We start from the raw sequence: 17,476 nt of genomic DNA, 5'->3' as shown, positions 1-17,476 counted from the left end.
ATCAAAGTCCTATAACTTCAACAAAAAGTATCGACCAATGCTGATTTTCGAACTTGACCAAAGTATTAGTGGTATAAACATTTGGTATAAATTTAATGAAAATTGGTCAAAATTTGTAGGCATGACAGCGCTTACAAAAAAGTGTGACGGACGGACACCCGGACGCACGGACGGATGCCCGGCATTTCTATGTCCCCGCACCGCGTTGCGGCGGGGGACAAAAATTGTTAAAATTGGGGGCAGATATTAAACCATACCAAATATAGTCCTTTTAAATTTCTTTGTACAAAAAATTATTTTTGTTGCATTTTTCCTAGCTACACCTTTGTCCATATCTGAGCCTTTTTTACAGAAGGAAAAAAAGGAGTATCAGGATAAAATTTCGAACAGAAAAATATAATCAGTTTATAACTTTGTACTCAATATTACTAATCACTTCGACAGCAGGCTTACATTTCTTTCAAATAAAATAAATGAATACTTGCTTTGATATCAGGTGGGATGAGTGTTCTGATGAAGTAAGTTAGGCCAGCATCTTTCTACGTTTAGGTTTACGAACAACAAAATAATAAAATTCCGTAGGAGGAGGAAATAAAATTCACTTATGACCAGAATTTTTTTTTTTTTAGGTTTACAAACTACAAAATTGTAAAGTTCTGTGGGAGGAAAAAACATGTTTTTGACATCATCTTTATTGTAATAATATGAATGGCAACTTCATGATAGTGGTGTGTAACTGCATGAAATGTAGCATGGAGTGTAGCATGTAAAAAGTACCATATGTAATCTGTGAAATGTATCACTGAAATAGTGCAATAGAATATATATGACAAACATCTTTGATATCACAAGTAGCAATGTTCGTTTGTCATTTTATAGGGATCGAGTCATTACCATTATTTACCATTACCATTATAAGAAACTTTAGTTACAGTTTTTATCTAGGTACAAAAGTATTTCAATTTAATCTTCGTTTATACCAATGAAACAAAATTTCATATAAAATGGTTGAAATAAGGAATGCTATATATAAATGTATACTGTCAGAAAACCAAGGACATCATCATTAGACAATGTTGCTTTAGGATGTGTTAGCTTTCTTTAAATGAATTAGAATTTTATTCTATTCTGCGTTTTGGATGCTCGAGTGACTGGTTCCTTTCAACTTGCAACACATCAACATGTATTAATTACGTGTCGGTCTGACAAAACAGTTTGATCTTTTTAAGTTGTTGATCTCGGCATTTTCCACCCACGCAAACAAATTTCAAACTAAACCAGGCCATAAACATGAACCTCAGTTCAATGTAAACATGTTCTCGCACCATATTAGACAGGAAGTTGTTGCCTTTGATAGGACACAGACCACAATTATTTTTCCCTCTTATTCCTTTTTAAAACAAAAATTCATATAAAAAATTCCACCACCTAAAATCTATTTAAATTTGGCATAATAATAGACAATCATTAGTCCAACAACATTTCCAAAGTACAGGAAAATCAATCAAGAGGGGGCTGAGATATGGCCCCTACAGTAACCTCTACCCTGCAATATCCACTTTCACTTTGGAATATTTGTAAACATTGGCCTCTTTACACCCTTCCTTTTGCGCCTTAAAAGATCAATTTTCCCAATTATTTTTAGCTAGTATTTTTTTTTCAAACCTTCTTCTTTCCATCCATGCCCTAAAAGGCACAAAATTCGCCCATTTAGCACCCCTGGGAATTTTTGTAAAAAAAACATACATTTTTAGAATAGAACTACTTGTGTGGTCAATGAGCACGGGCAAAAAGTAGTGGTATGTGACCTAATAATTTCACATACCTTTATTGATTTTGATGAAACTTGATAGGTTGGCACCTGTGGGTATTTCCAATGTCTCCCAGAAGTTTTGGTGAAATCCTTCTCCTTACACCAGAGTAATGGGCTCCTGGAAAAAGGTACAAGAACAGCTGAAATTGCATGCCAACACTAGCATCTCACACAAAATTCACTTCACTAAAATAATCATAATGACCTTACTTTATAATCAATTTCCTTCAAACTTTAATATGTCATATTTCAACTCTTTGCCCACACACATCTAACATTTTTTCTCATCAAAATTAATATTATGCAATTTTATTATTGTTTTTGAAATAATACGCCAAATAAGGCTATAAATCCCCAGAAAAGCCCCTGGCCAAAATAAAATATTTAGACACAGATATTTCAGTAGAAAAAAATATGTTAAATTTGAAATTTCTACATTTAATATACTATAGAAATCAGACATGCTAGTAAATAAACAGCCAGTAATCCCTTTGTTGTAAGCATATAATCAAACATGGCCACTGCAATCAACTTGATGAAGTGGCACTTACAGGTCAAAATGGATTAGCTCTGTGTACAGTAGAGATGACATGGATAGGTATAACATGCCATTTGAAGTACTGTCAAACATAGAAGACTATAAATATGATGGAAATAAAGAATCCATCACACCATCTTTGATACAGCAAGCAGGAAGTACTTACAGAAGTTGTCAAAATGTTTCAGAGGAACCAAAGGCCATGAAACAAAGGGAGGAAACTCCATCAAAGTAAGCTGCCCAGCAGCAGGTTTTTTTATCAAGGTAATACTAACAGATCCAAGGCTTCATCAGAGGACCAACAGACAACTCGTAAACGCTCCTTTGTCCAGCTATCTGTTGGGGACCATGCCCTTGTAACACGACCAAGTTTAGACTGCCAATACTACATAACTCCTGACTGAGATGGGGAGAGTGGATCCTCGTGTATTCTTCGGCCACAGTCAGAAAGCTGCAGATACCTACAAAATACCAACAGCAATGAATATGAAGGGGGACAATGTGTACTGGCACTGTACCAGTTATCGGCTAAAATTTAACGTTTTCTTTTCGTAATTCCTTATTTCTAGATATTTTTGGATAAAACTTGACATACTTTAAAAAGTGAACTCCTTATTTATCAATCTGTTAGTTTATATCATTATTTAGAACCCAAAACATCTTGTTTTGTGCTTTTAACCACGCCTCGAATTTGCCGAGTTTTTACGATTTACTGTACCAGTTATCGGCTTCGTGATAATAACATAGTATAAATCCGTGTTCATGTTGATTTTATACTCTGCTAAATGTAGTTTGAATTATGCCCCTTGTGAGGTCAGACTAAAGTATTCAGGGTCATGATACATTATAAACAAAACTCATAAAATAATTCGTTTATTATCATACTGTAAAACACCAAATCGTATACTATTCAATACATAATTGTGCAATCAGGCGTTCAATTGCACTACGAATCTCTGGGAAATTCGTGAATTCCTTTTCTTTATACATGTTAAATGTATTGATTTTATATGTCAAATCAAAGAAGGGATATAATAACGTATCACAAAGAGGTAATATTCTATTTTTAACTTATGAAGTCCCTTCCCCCACTGCCGAAAGTGCAAAAATGTAAAATCAGCGGTAAACAATGATCGTTTAAGCTCATGTATAAAGCATATTCAAGAAAGTTTTCAAGCAAACTTACTTTTCTTTATTCGAAAAAGACGACTGAATTAAAAAATCTTGGATTGTTGCATGCTATAAACCCGAACTCTCATTTTAGCAGATAACTGGTCTTAGCCGATAACTGGTACAGTACCAGTAGTGAGTGAAGAAAAATTGATTGATATGATGACCAGCACAGCCCATCTTCATCAGACTACTTCAAGCACCTGCCCAATGCCAAATTTTGCTGTACTCGAGGCAAGAAAGTTAGGCATCTCCTGGAAGTACAAGATAAAATGCGCAAATTGTCCGTTTACCTTTCCGACATTCAACATGTATCATGAGATTCATCAAGAGGGACCAGGCCATAATCCATCAGCAACCAACATCACTCTCGCATATGCCATTCAAGACACTGCCATCAGGGCCGAGAAGATGATTGAACTCCTCACCTGTCTGGACATACCTGCTCCCAGCAAATTATTCATGGAGACACTCCTGTGCAAAACAAGCAGAAAAATGACAGAACTGAACAAACTGGACATGAATGACAAGATACAAAAAGTCAAAGAGGTTAATGTTACTCGAGGACACCCTGAAAATATCATCAACATTTCAACAGATGCAAGGTACAACAGCAGCGTCATGTTTAGTCGGAAGACCCTAGGCCAGAATGCCAGTCAAGCATTTTCTCTGGCAGTAGAAACAAATACAGATAGAAAGTACATATTTGCCTGTGCTGTACAGAACAAACTCTGCTGGACTGGTGCATGGCTGCGTGGCAAAGGAATGGAAGTGGACTGTCCTGGCGGTCATGCTGAATGTACTGCAAACCTGTCTCCGGCTGCTCTGTTCTCGGAATACGAGATGGCGAAGGATATCGGCATTCAGCTAGGCCTGCAAGATGTTCTAGTTCGGTACGTTACCGAAGACAACGTTGCCCAAGGTGCTAAAGGAGTGGACGATGCCATGCTGGCTCTTCATCCCTTGTGGAAGGTAGAGCGCCTAGCAGACGCTGTCCATCTTGGGCAATCACAGTTCCATGCCAGCAACCGAGCAGTATACAGCGATGAAATGTTCCATTCTAAGACAAAAGAAGAAAAGAAAGAGTTACAAATGGTGTTTGGCAATGATTTAAAATCCAGATGTTCCATGATAGTGAAAAAGATATTCACCAAGTATGACAGAGACCTGGAGAAAATGAGCAGTTTCTTACCCAAAGTCCTGGAGGCAACTGTTGCATGTTATGACGGACACTGTTTTATGTGTGCCGTCTATTCTTTGGTCTGTGACAGGGGAGTGGTCTCCAACTGGTGAAACTATAGCCGCAACTTGGCCATCTATAGTATCACCGCCCTGCAAATAAATGACAACGACCTAAGAATTGTGGCAGAAGTTCTGAAAATGAAGTTGAGCCTGGAAGCTATCTCAGCCATGAAACTTCTGACTGACACCAATGCCAAGGAGTCCTACCATAGATCTGCAACTGCTAACATGTCCAAGAATGTGAAATTCTCAAGAACAATGGAAGGCCGTCTGCAATCCATGATTCACAGGAGGAATAACTTACCAGGAACCTCAAACAGACTCAAGTGTGAATCTGCCGGTGTCCAATACTCAGACTACGGCAAGCGACGACTAGCCAGGATTGATCAGCAGTTCCTCTACAGACAAGAATACCATAAAAAGGAAAAGATTAAGACCAGAAGAAACAAACAGCACGGTAGGAAAATGGACGGACACCATCTATATCGTCACGAACATCAAACAAAGTCTGACTACCGGAAGGGACAATTGGATATGAACCTACCTGCAGCACGTGATCATCCCTACCACAGGAGAGGAGCATGCCAATATCATCTGAGGCCTCGCCCAGGATGTGACTGAATGACACTATACCCATTTCATAAATGATACTGACTATTACTAACCTTAAAGCTTGAACTGAATCCATCAGCATGTACCATCAGGCATATACTAAAACCATTACTGTGAGGAGATATGCATGACTCTCCAATGTTTAGCGGTGTAACATTCTAATAAATATGATAAACTTACCTATTCCTTGTTTTCTCAATTCATGTCAATAGTAAGGTCAAGTCTGCAAGGCAGGTAGGGAAAGTGACCCAGGCAGGTACCCCTAGCTCGGCAGGTCTGTCGCTGGTTGTTTATACCATGTGGTTAAAGAGTGATGTGCTCCGAAACAACACACAGTGTGTTGTGGCACAAGTGTGATGCAACAATGGATGCAACCAACTCATGATAACCATGATGTACGGTACCCACAACGTTATTCTTTACAATCCAATCCTATCGTATCGTGTATCAACCCTATTGTAATGTGCTTGTATACTGTTCTATCATGCATTAATCCTATCCTATCATGCGTTAATCCTATCAGGATTATCGTTTAATTTTAACAGTTTTTCCGTTTATCCTATCGTGTTAATCGTTTTATGCCTTTTTATAAGCAAGTACTGACATTTATTTCAAAGTTACGAGTCAATCAATGTGCCGTATACAGACATTTATCAAACAAAAAATGTAAATTCCTATCCAGCATTCTATCCTGATACTAAATTCTCAATTCTTTAGATCAAATTAACCAGTAGTACATGTAAATCATATCTGTAAGCAGTGGAAGTGAAAAATGATTGTAAACTATCCAAGTTCTAAGGAACATGGTAACATGTTTACCTGTATATCGAATATATTAAATCATACGCGGACTGTATACATTAACTTGTATGTAATATAATTCGTTTTGCATGCATCATTATTTATAGGAACAACAGTAATTATTATATAATTAATATTTACTTAAAACAAAAGTATTATTTTAATTGAACCCACTATATTTTCCGTGTGATATTTGATCTCGGGCTAAAATGTTCCCGGCGATCGGCTTGGGTGTGCGGTAATAAAAACAATGTCAACAAATCGTACGCGGAATGTGCATCTGTGTTAATATTTTTTAACGTGTGTGCAATATAATTTTTTTTAATGATTTTTTTATTTAGAAATAAATGTATTTATGATAGATTTTATATTTATTTAGAGCAAAAGTTGTATTTTCATTGAGTCCGTGTTATTTGCTCTCAGGCTGAAATGTTCGCGGCGATCTGCTGGGTTATTGAAAACAATGTTAACAATACAAATAATTGATCATTTCAGCTCATAATATTTGTTAAGAAAATTTAACTGGTCATTTTAATACATTATAATATTGATGCAGCGATTACAACAACTGGGCATTTGCTAATAACAAGAATTGCATGTATATCTTGATTTGTACGTGTTCTTTCTCAAATTCTGCCATATTCAGGTTTATCGTGAAGATCGTTTAATGCGGTTATACATTTATCATGAAAATCGTTTATCCTTTCCTATCGTGTATCAATCTTATCATATCGTGCGTGTATACTGAGTGTTCTATCGTGCGTGAATCCTATCCTATCATGCATGAATCCTATCCTATCGTTTATCTTGTAAAAATTAACATTGCAGGTACTGTAGCATGACATTGATTCTATGTACATGCACGGTAACCCACTTGTTCTGTACTGGATGCTTGTAGCATACAACACCATATTTGTTGTTGCTGCTTCTAGCACCAGTCCAGATGTACGTGACACTTACCATTCAAACCAGGAGCAGAGCCCGAGCGCACTTTTTTTCTGTATTTTGCATGAAATTCGTCCATAGCCACGAAATATAAGTTGCAGATGACAGAAATAGTGCCAACGCATGATTACATAGAAATACGACTTACCTCATTTGCATATGCGGGTCATACTAATCACCCAACAAAAAAAAACTAGAGGTACTGTGAGCAAGCTCACAATTGATACCCCCCGCTAAGAAAAAAATCATAACGCGTGTATTTTTGCTATTATAGAAAATATTGGATGAATCTGTTTCACTGTCCATTTTCTATAAATAACAACTGCTTTATTTTTGAAAACTGTTAATTTTTAGCTTCTAATATTTCCATTAATACAAGACATGACACAGACAGAATTTAGCTTTTTTGAAACAATGGCCTTGAACTTTCTCAATTGACCTTGGGTCAAGGTCATGACACACCCTTTAATCATAAGCAATCTTTGTGTGAAGTAAGAACTTCCAATGTTTCCCCATAAGAAAGATATGGACCGGACACAAATTTTGCATTTTTTCTGCCAGTGACCTTGACCTTGCCCGAATGACCTTGGGTCAAAGTCATGACACACCCTTAGGTCATAAGCAATATTTGTGTAAAGTAAGAACTTCCAATGTTTCCCCATAAGAAAGATATGGACCGGACACGAATTTTGCACTTTTTCTGCCAGTGACCATGACCTTGCCTGAATGACCTTGGGTCAAGGTCATGACACACCCTTAGGTCATAGGCAATCTTTGTGTGAAGTAAGAACTTCCAATGTTTCCCCATAAGAAAGATATGGACCGGACATGAATTTTGCACTTTTTCTGCCAGTGACCTTGACCTTGCCCGAATGACCTTGGGTCAAGGTCATGACACACTCTTAGGTCATAAGCAATCTTTGTGTGAAGTAAGAACTTCCAATGTTTCTCCATAAGAAAGATATGGACCGGACACGAATTTTGCACTTTTTCTGCCAGTGACCTTGACCTTGCCCGAATGACCTTGGGTCAAGGTCATGACACACCCTTAGGTCATAAGCAATCTTTGTGTTAAGTAAGAACTTCCAATGTTTCCCCATAAGAAAGATATGGACCGGACACGATTGCACAGACAGACGGACAGACAGACAGACAGACAGACAGACGGACAGACGGACGGACGGACAAGGTGATTCCTATATACCCCCCCAAACTTTGTTTGCGGGGGGTATAATAAATCCACCCCCACCCCCAATTTTTCCTCTATTTTGATGAAATGAAAGTTTCATAATTGAACAAAAAGCCCAATTTCTCCATAAATTACCTTAAACAATTGATATTTATTAAAAAATGGGAGATAGAACCCCAAATAAGCAATTTCACTTTTGACCTGATAGGACACAGACCACAATTATTTTTCCCTCTTATTCCTTTTTAAAACAAAAATTCATATAAAAAATTCCACCAGCTCAAATCTTTTCAAATTTGGCATAATAACAGACAAACATTAGTCCAACAACATTTCTGAAGTACAGGAAAATCAATCAAGAGGGGGCTGAGATATGGCCCCTACAGTAACCTCTACCCTGCAATATCCACTTTCACTTCGGAATATTTGTAAACATTGGCCTCTTTACACCCTTCCTTTTGCGCCTTTAAAGATCAACTTTCCCAATTATTTTTAGCAAGTATTTTTTTTCAAACCTTCTTGTTTCCATCCATGCCCTAAAGGCACCAAATTCGCCCATTTAGCACCCCTGGGAATTTTTGTAAAAAAAACATACATTTTTAGAATAGAACTACTTGTGTGGTCAATGAGCACGTGGTAAAAATAGTGGTATGTAACCTAATAATATAGAACCAGATGAAATCTTAATCCCGAACCAAAAATTAGCTATCTGGGAAAAAAAAGATTACCTCTTTCATAATTCAATTTTTTTTTTACTAAAAACTAAAAAAACCGAGCGGCTGGTTTGTAAACCTAAAAATAAATATGCTGTCCTTATTATCATTTTTAAATTGCGGTTACCAAGCATTTATATATACTGTCTATTGGATTAGATTCTATGACAAATGCAACATGTATCATATCATTCAATTGAATTACTACCTGATTCATTTTCAGATAGATCTGATATTTCACAATTGTCTGTGTCCAAAGACGCTAGATCTACATGTACATTCAAATATCATTAACATACAATCCTTAAAGCGCCTTTCACAATTGGCGCATGTGCAGAAGCGACTGAATATTCGTTCGACTGATAAAATTAGATATGAATCAAAAACTGTTGCCGAAATAATCGCATTTGAAAACATAGGTAATCACAGATTACAAAGCTCACCGAGACGAGACATCACCCTAATGAGACTTCACCTTTATGAGACCACCTTTATCATATAAAATGAAAATCATACTTTATGATCTTGGATATTCATGGATTCTGTTTTGACACAATATCGTATATCATCTGTTAAAAAATTGTATAATAATCATGTGTTCATCTGTTAATCAATACAATAATATAAAATTAAACATTGCATCCTATCATATTTACAACATATATCATATAATACAATAAAATACCATCATAAACAATAATGAGATATGATAATGTAACGTATGGTATGACATTGTATTGTGTTTTAAGTTATTGTATCTGATCACATAATACAATATCATAATATATAAAACAATATAGTATTACATAACAATATCATATTAAATAATACATCATAACATTAAAACATATGATATTATATTGTATAATATAGTATGATATTGTATGATACTGTATCATTTTTGAAACATAATATGAAATTGTATCATATGATACAATATAATTTAATACAACATTATATAAATAGTGCCTGTTTGGGAGGGTAACAGTTGAAATTGACACCCCGAGAAAACCATTGTCAACCGACGCAAAGCGGAGGTTGACAATGGTTTTCCAGGGGTGTCAATTTCAACTGTTATCCTCCCAATCAGGCACTATTTATTTTGTTATACTGAATGTCTTAATTTTTAAGAAAATTTTACTGCTTTTATATAGGAATAACGTGAATTCTACAGCGAACCGTACGCGCATAATTTTCGCGCATGTAACATTTTTTAATGTTACCCGTTGCTAAGTGCGTTGCTAACGCTGAGGGTAATAGAAAATATTATTAACTGCGTCTTAACCAATCAGATTTAAGTATTTAACATGAAAGTATAACAATATAAAATTTTACAGTATCATATTATACAATTTCATGTGATATAATTCTATATTACAGAAACTAATATCATATTATACAATATCGTATGATACAATATTATAGAATATACAATATTGTATCATAGGATACAACATTATATATTGCAATAACTTATGTAATAGTATGTGATAAAATAATAAATTAATAATACAATATATAATATTATACAATATTGTATCCTAATATACAATACTATACATAACAATATCATGTTACAATATCATAACATAAAATATAAAAAAAATTGATTCAATATCATATTGAATCATATCACTTTTTATAATATTACATATGATATTATATTGTAATATATTAAACAATATTGTTTTATACCATACAATACTATATCATAGGAATCATGTTATATCATTTAACAATAAACACGTCTATCTATCGAGCAGGTTTGAGTGAGGTGGGAGATTTCTTTAGCATTCTTGATAATGGAGATCAGGCTCTGCATCTGAAGCAACCTCTGCGTTTCATTTATAATATAGTTAAATCAACTATGCAAGCTATCACCTATAAAACATGTGACCTGTTCCAAAAAAACTAAACCTCATCCAGCATCCAAAACCTTTGGCTCAGATTCAGCATTCAAGCCTGTCAGGTGCATCAGTATACATAAGACGCATCTCCATGCAAGTTTGGTGAAGTTCAGACCAGTAATAACTAAGATATTATCATCAGAGGGCACTAGCAATTAAAACCTTAACCTGCTCCAGCATCCGCAACCTAATATGGCTAAGATTCAAAATCCATGCCTGTCAGGTGCATCTGTATCATAAGACACACCATCCATTCAAGTTTGGTGAAGTTAGGACCTGTATTAACTAAGATATATTTTTTAGCATCCTTGATAATGGAGATCAAGCTCTGTATCTGAAGCTTCCTCTGTGATTCATTCATATTACAGTTTAATCAACTATGCAAGTTTGAAATAGTACTATTATCTATTACACGTGACCTGTTCCAAAAAACTTAACCATATCCAGCGTCTGAGACCTATGGCTCAGACTCAGCATTCAAGCCCGTCAGGTGCATCAGTATAATAAAACACACCATCCATGGAAGTCTGGTGTAGTTAGGACAAGTAATAACTAAGATATGATCATCAGAGGGCACCTGTTTCAAAAACTTTAACCAGCTCTAAAAACCTTAACCTCCCCAGCATCCGAAACCTATGGGTCAGATTCAGCATTCAAGCCTGTCTGGTGCATCAGTATCATAAGATGCACCATCCATGGAAGTCTGGTGAAGTTAGGACAATTAGTTACTAAGATATAATCATCAGAGGGCACCTGCAACAAAAACTTTAACCAGCTCTAAAAACCTTAACCTCCTTCAGCATCTGTAACCTATAGCTCAGATTCAGCACCCAAGCCTGTCTGGTGCATCAGTATCATAAGACACACCATCAATGCAAGTTTGGTGAAGTACAGACTAGCAGTAACTTAGATATTGCTATCAAAGGGCACCTGCAACAAAAACTTTGGACGCCGACGCCCAAGGGTATAGCATAAGCTCCCCCTGACATCGTCTCAGTAAGCTAAAAAGTATTTGTATGAAATTCGCACAATCTAAGCAAGCGAAAGAAAAATGAGAGTAACAGAGGAAATAAAACAATTTTTAGAAATCAACGTATTTTGTATAATCATACCTTGTTCATTATTGCATTAATGTTCAGGGAATATGAAGACTTATTCCCCAAGAAAAACAAATTTCCTGCGGCAGTGCCCTGGAAAAAATATGATTTTTCTTGGAGAAATAAATCTTCATATTTCACTCACCATCATGCAATAAATGTAAACTATAGTCTTTCCCAAGTTATTGATTCCATCACCTTTTGATGATTTTTAAGAAAAATACTTATACCTGTGAAAAAAATACAGTTGAAATCGATAAAAGGGAATATATCCAAAATATCTTCATTGAACAATTATCATTTTTCACTCATAAAAGTTCACAGGAATGAAAACAAATTTCTTACGGAGATTTATAATGGGAAAAGTTTACATCTTTTCTCCATTCGGAAGTACTCGGGATAACTCGCGCAATTTTTCAACATTATCATGCCGGCTTCTTAATGGCTGAAACAATGCAAAATTCTAATAGACTTTCAAATTTTGGATGTGTATTGAAACCTAAAGCGGTAGAGGGGGCGTTTCAAAACAGATAATTTGGACATTTTTCATATTAGTGGATGAAAGTAGTTTGAGCACAAAGGTATTTATGATTATCCAAATATCAAGCAAAAAGTGCTGGAAGCAAAAACTCGGGACAGAGTATAGCTGTTGAATTGTGGTCTGAAACAGAGATGCTTATACAGGGTATAAATACTAGTGGCAAAGCATGGCATATTACTGATAAGTCGAGCAATGATAGTAAAACGTTGCAAGATAACATGAGACATGCTAAGCAACAGACTCATGGTCACACAATACGCGCATTAACAACTGCGATTCATCTTACGATGGTTACCAAGTGATTACCAAGTTTGGTTGAAATCGGCCCAGTGATTCTGGAGAAAAAGATGAAAATGTGAAAAGTTTTCAATGACGACGCCAACAGACAAATTTTAAGCAGAAAATCTCACTTGAGCTTTCAGCTCAGGTGAGCTAAAAACTAATATTTTTAGAACGAAATGAGAATTGTTACATACCTGAATTCAGCCATTCACATAATGCCTACCCATTCATTTCTTATTACAATGTTTCTCTTCAAGTCTTGGTGTCTGGAATCAATAAAATAGTCTGTTTACTACTTGTTTCTGAGTATTAGTATCATGTAAATGATAATGAGTCAAAAATTATATTGATTTCCTTATAAGGGTAGATTCTACCCGGGTTTTAAGAAAACCTCCTAAAATTGATGAAATACTAGTAAATTAATTAAAATATACATGCTTTGTACTGACAAATTTGTAAAAAATGTTCATGTCATAAACATTTATTCATTATTGATTCTGATAAGCCAAACAAGATATCTGTGAGCCAATGCTCAAAAATCTGTTTACAATACTTAAAAAATTTGCTCCACACACAACATCATATTCTTAGAAAATGTCTACAAGTGTACAGTTCAATATAAATCATGGCAAAGAAAGGACCAAATGGCTAATTCGACATCTACAAAAAAGGAAACATTCCTCACAACAAGGGCCAGAAGAGTACAGGGACCACCAGTCCAGTCAAGTGTCTATGTCTTATCAGTAGGCTGAGTAAAGAAGAGTTCAGGACATTGTACAGAAGCAGAAGGATGGAATATTTCATACAGTTAGCGATGCTGATCACAGAAACAGTCAATTAAATGAAGATTTTGCGACCCGGGTCAAGTGAAGTGAAGTCGGGAGACTCGTACATGGATGCAGAGTCACCGAACCCCAATGCCAAACTTTACAAAGTACTCCATCATGAAACAAGAGAAAAGCTGTCAATGTGACAGCAAACCAGGTTTTCTTTTGTGTGAACATTACATGTATCTATAATCCATTTGTCAACCCTGAATTGATGAACATTAGGCGAGAGAAATTTAATTTTTAGTTTTACGGATTTTGTTGTAAAAAAATTTGGGTCGGAGGAGGGAAAATAAAAAAAATAAAAAACTGGGGGCAAACTTTTATTAATCAAAATTACATATTATTTGCTTGAACTTATAATATTAAGTTTAATTTGTCCACTATCCATTGTGTACTTTGTGTTTGTTTCAAGATCATTGGTATTAACCTTACTAAACTTGTTCAGGATGACATATTTTCTTTGCTTTTCATAAAAACTTTTAAGCCAAACCATGCATGGCTGACCTCCATCTTAAATACTCCATGTTATAGAGACGCTTACACTTGATTTTAAAAGCTCCCTTTGTCAAACGTTTTGCAGATTTCAAATAAAATAAAGTAATTTTAAAACCAAGATCGGTCAAACTTGAAAATTCCGGAAAAATTTCCGAAGATACGAATTTTTTTTCATTATTTTTTTTTTTTACAAAATCGGAAAAATTGGGTCGGCGGATCCGTAAAACTAAAAATTAAATTTCTCTCGCCTTACCTATCCAGGGAAATGGGGTGCCCTATATGCATAATTTTGTTTCAACAGCTCATACTGTTTTCATAAATTGTCAGAAATCAAAATCCTAGCAAAATGCACACCTCTGATATATATGTCCAATTGATCTGACTAAGTTCAACAGCTGGTATTTTTTCATAAATAATCAAAAATCAAAACACTCAAAATATGCACACCTCTAATATATGTCCAATTGATCTGCAAAAGAACAAATTCCTATCTAGAAAACTATAGGAGGAGTTAACTGTACAATAGGGGTACCCTACATGCAATGTTTTGCCGAAAAATGACCAAGTTTAACAGCTTGTATTTTTTTCATAAATTATCATAAATCAAAATCCTAGCAATATGCACACCTCTGATATATGTCCAAATAATCTGCAAAAGAACAATTTCCTATCTTGAAAACTGTAGGAGGAATTTTCTGTACAATAAGGGTAACCTTTTGGCAACTGCCCGCCTGTCATTATCACCATATCAATAACCAGATTTTTCCTTTAGAAAACCCAGTTAAAAACTGCAAGCTATGGAACAATCCTTTTAAAGAGCACTCACAGAAATTCCTGAACTGTGGCGAATCAATGGACTGGAACCAGCATGGGGAGGAAAAGCAATGTCTGGCATGGATCCTTTCCATTTGATGTAAGAAGTGCCATTACACCAGTCACCATGAAAAGCTTTACGAGGAAGTCAGTCAATCAGGAAAGGGACGGAGAGCCGCACAGCTTAATGTTGCCATGGCTGTTGGCCACTTGGCTACCAGCCTTACAACAAAGGATATGCATGGTATACTTCTAGGCACAAACATTGACCCAGCATCAGCCACCAACATTCATCAGACCTGCAACACAGTAGGCCAAATCATCACTGATTTGAACAAAAACAGCATAAAGACAAGTGAAAAGCTGTCAATGTGACAGCAAACCGGGTTTTCTTTTATGTAAACTGTATCCATAATCCATGTCAACCCTTATCCAGTGAAATGGAGTACCCTACATGTATATGCAACATTTTGCCAAAAAATGACTAAGTTCAAAAGCTAGTATTTTTTCGATAAATTATCGGAAATCAAAATCCTAGCAATATGCACACCTCTGATATATGTACAATTGATCTGCAAAAGAACAACTTCCTATCTTGAGAACTGTAGGAGGAGTTATCCGTACAATGAGGGTACCCTATATGAAACATTTTGCCAAAAAATGACTAAGTTCAAAAGCTGGTATTTTTTCGATAAATTATCGGAAATCAAAATCCTAGCAATATGCACACCTCTGATATATGTACAATTGATCTGCAAAAGAACAACTTCCTATCTTGAAAACTGTAGGAGGAGTTATCCGTACAATGAGGGTACCCTATATGAAACATTTTGCCAAAAAATGACTAAGTTCAAAAGCTGGTATTTTTTCGATAAATTATCGGAAATCAAAATCCTAGCAATATGCACACCTCTGATATATGTACAATTGATCTGCAAAAGAACAACTTCCTATCTTGAAAACTGTAGGAGGAGTTATCCGTACAATGAGGGTACCCTTTTGGCAGCCGCCCGCCCGCCCGCCCGCCCGCCCGCCCATCCGCCCGCCCGCCCGCCATTTTCACCATTTTAATAACCGGATTTTTCCGTTGGAAAACCCGGTTAAAAATAAATCAGGACATTTAAGAGCTTAATGAGATATGTGGATTTGCCAATACACCTATAAGAGCGGATGAAGATGCCTCGTTTTACAATGCCACCTTCAGTGCGATCGGGAAACTGCCACACAAGTGACATACACTTTAAGGTCAGACAACATGTTCCTCGAGAATCTTTTTTGTATCTCCTCGTTATAAAGAGTTCCAATAAAAAATATTAATTTTATAATTACTTTAAAAATGATCACAATTTACTTAGATGTGGTTATATGTCTAGATGGTCGAGTGGTTAGAACCGTGGCAGCTCACTGTCAGAAGCGTTTATAGGTTATAGAGGTCGTGAGTTCAAAGCCCCGCCCCGGCAGAGATGTAGTTCTAATATAGTGAATATCGCTGTGGTGTAGATGAATTTATTTTTATTTCAGCAATTCAAGTGTATTTTCAAGAAGATTATATAGGAAATTGCATACTCTAGTATTTTGAAGAAATGCTTGGGAAGGTACCCTAATTTTTTGCAAGAAGGCTCGTCAAAGTAGTAGTAAACCATTAACAATTTCCTGGAAAAAGTTATCTAAAATTGAGGAACGTGTCGTCTGACCTTAAGTGAAAATGTTACCAAGAAGAATGGTGTGGCTGTGTTTTGTGGCAATAAACTATGCAAGAAAGGCACCTATTTTAGAACCAAGGAAAAGGAAGTTACATGCCTAGGACATGAAGACTGCATTGCAACCATTCCTCCTGAGAACACCATAGAAGATGAAAAGAGATGGGCTGCGGAATGCATCGTTGAGCTGCAAAGTGATGACCGTCCACTTGTCATTTCCCATTTCACCAGTGATGGAGATAGTGCTGCTGCTTCTGGTGCATCTGAAAAGCAAGGGCATATGATTGAAAAACTCAAAGACCTGCACCACTTCTTTGACTCTCAAAGAAAACAGACTGCTAAGTCTCCATTCAGGAGTGACATGTTTCCTGGAAGAACAAAAGCTATGAGAGAATCCATGCAGAGAAGTTTTGTTCTGGACCTAAAGCTTAGATGCAGGACAGAGTACGAAAACTCTAAAATCACTACTCCGGAGACTTACCTTTGAAGAAACAGGCCATGTCAACTGCTGTCAGTTCCATCATCAGCTGCTACCAAAGACAGTGCGGAAATTCCTGCCAACTTTATTCCTTTTCCTGTCGCGGACTGAAAAACAACAAGTGGTACCCTTCAGTGTTGCCTCATGACTTTGAATTGAGCATGACAGAAGAAGACAGATGCTTGTTAAATATCACACTTGCACACAAAAATCAGAATCTCTAAACAGGGCATACGTATAATTAAAATCAAATCCAAAATGTATTCCTAGTAGTAGAAATTTTGAAAGTAGAATACATAAAGTTGTGCAC

The sequence above is a fragment of the Magallana gigas genome, chromosome 1 (genome assembly GCF_963853765.1).
Source record: "Magallana gigas chromosome 1, xbMagGiga1.1, whole genome shotgun sequence".
Taxonomy (NCBI): Eukaryota; Metazoa; Mollusca; class Bivalvia; order Ostreida; family Ostreidae; genus Magallana; species Magallana gigas.
Note: the sequence above shows the minus strand (reverse complement) of the source record.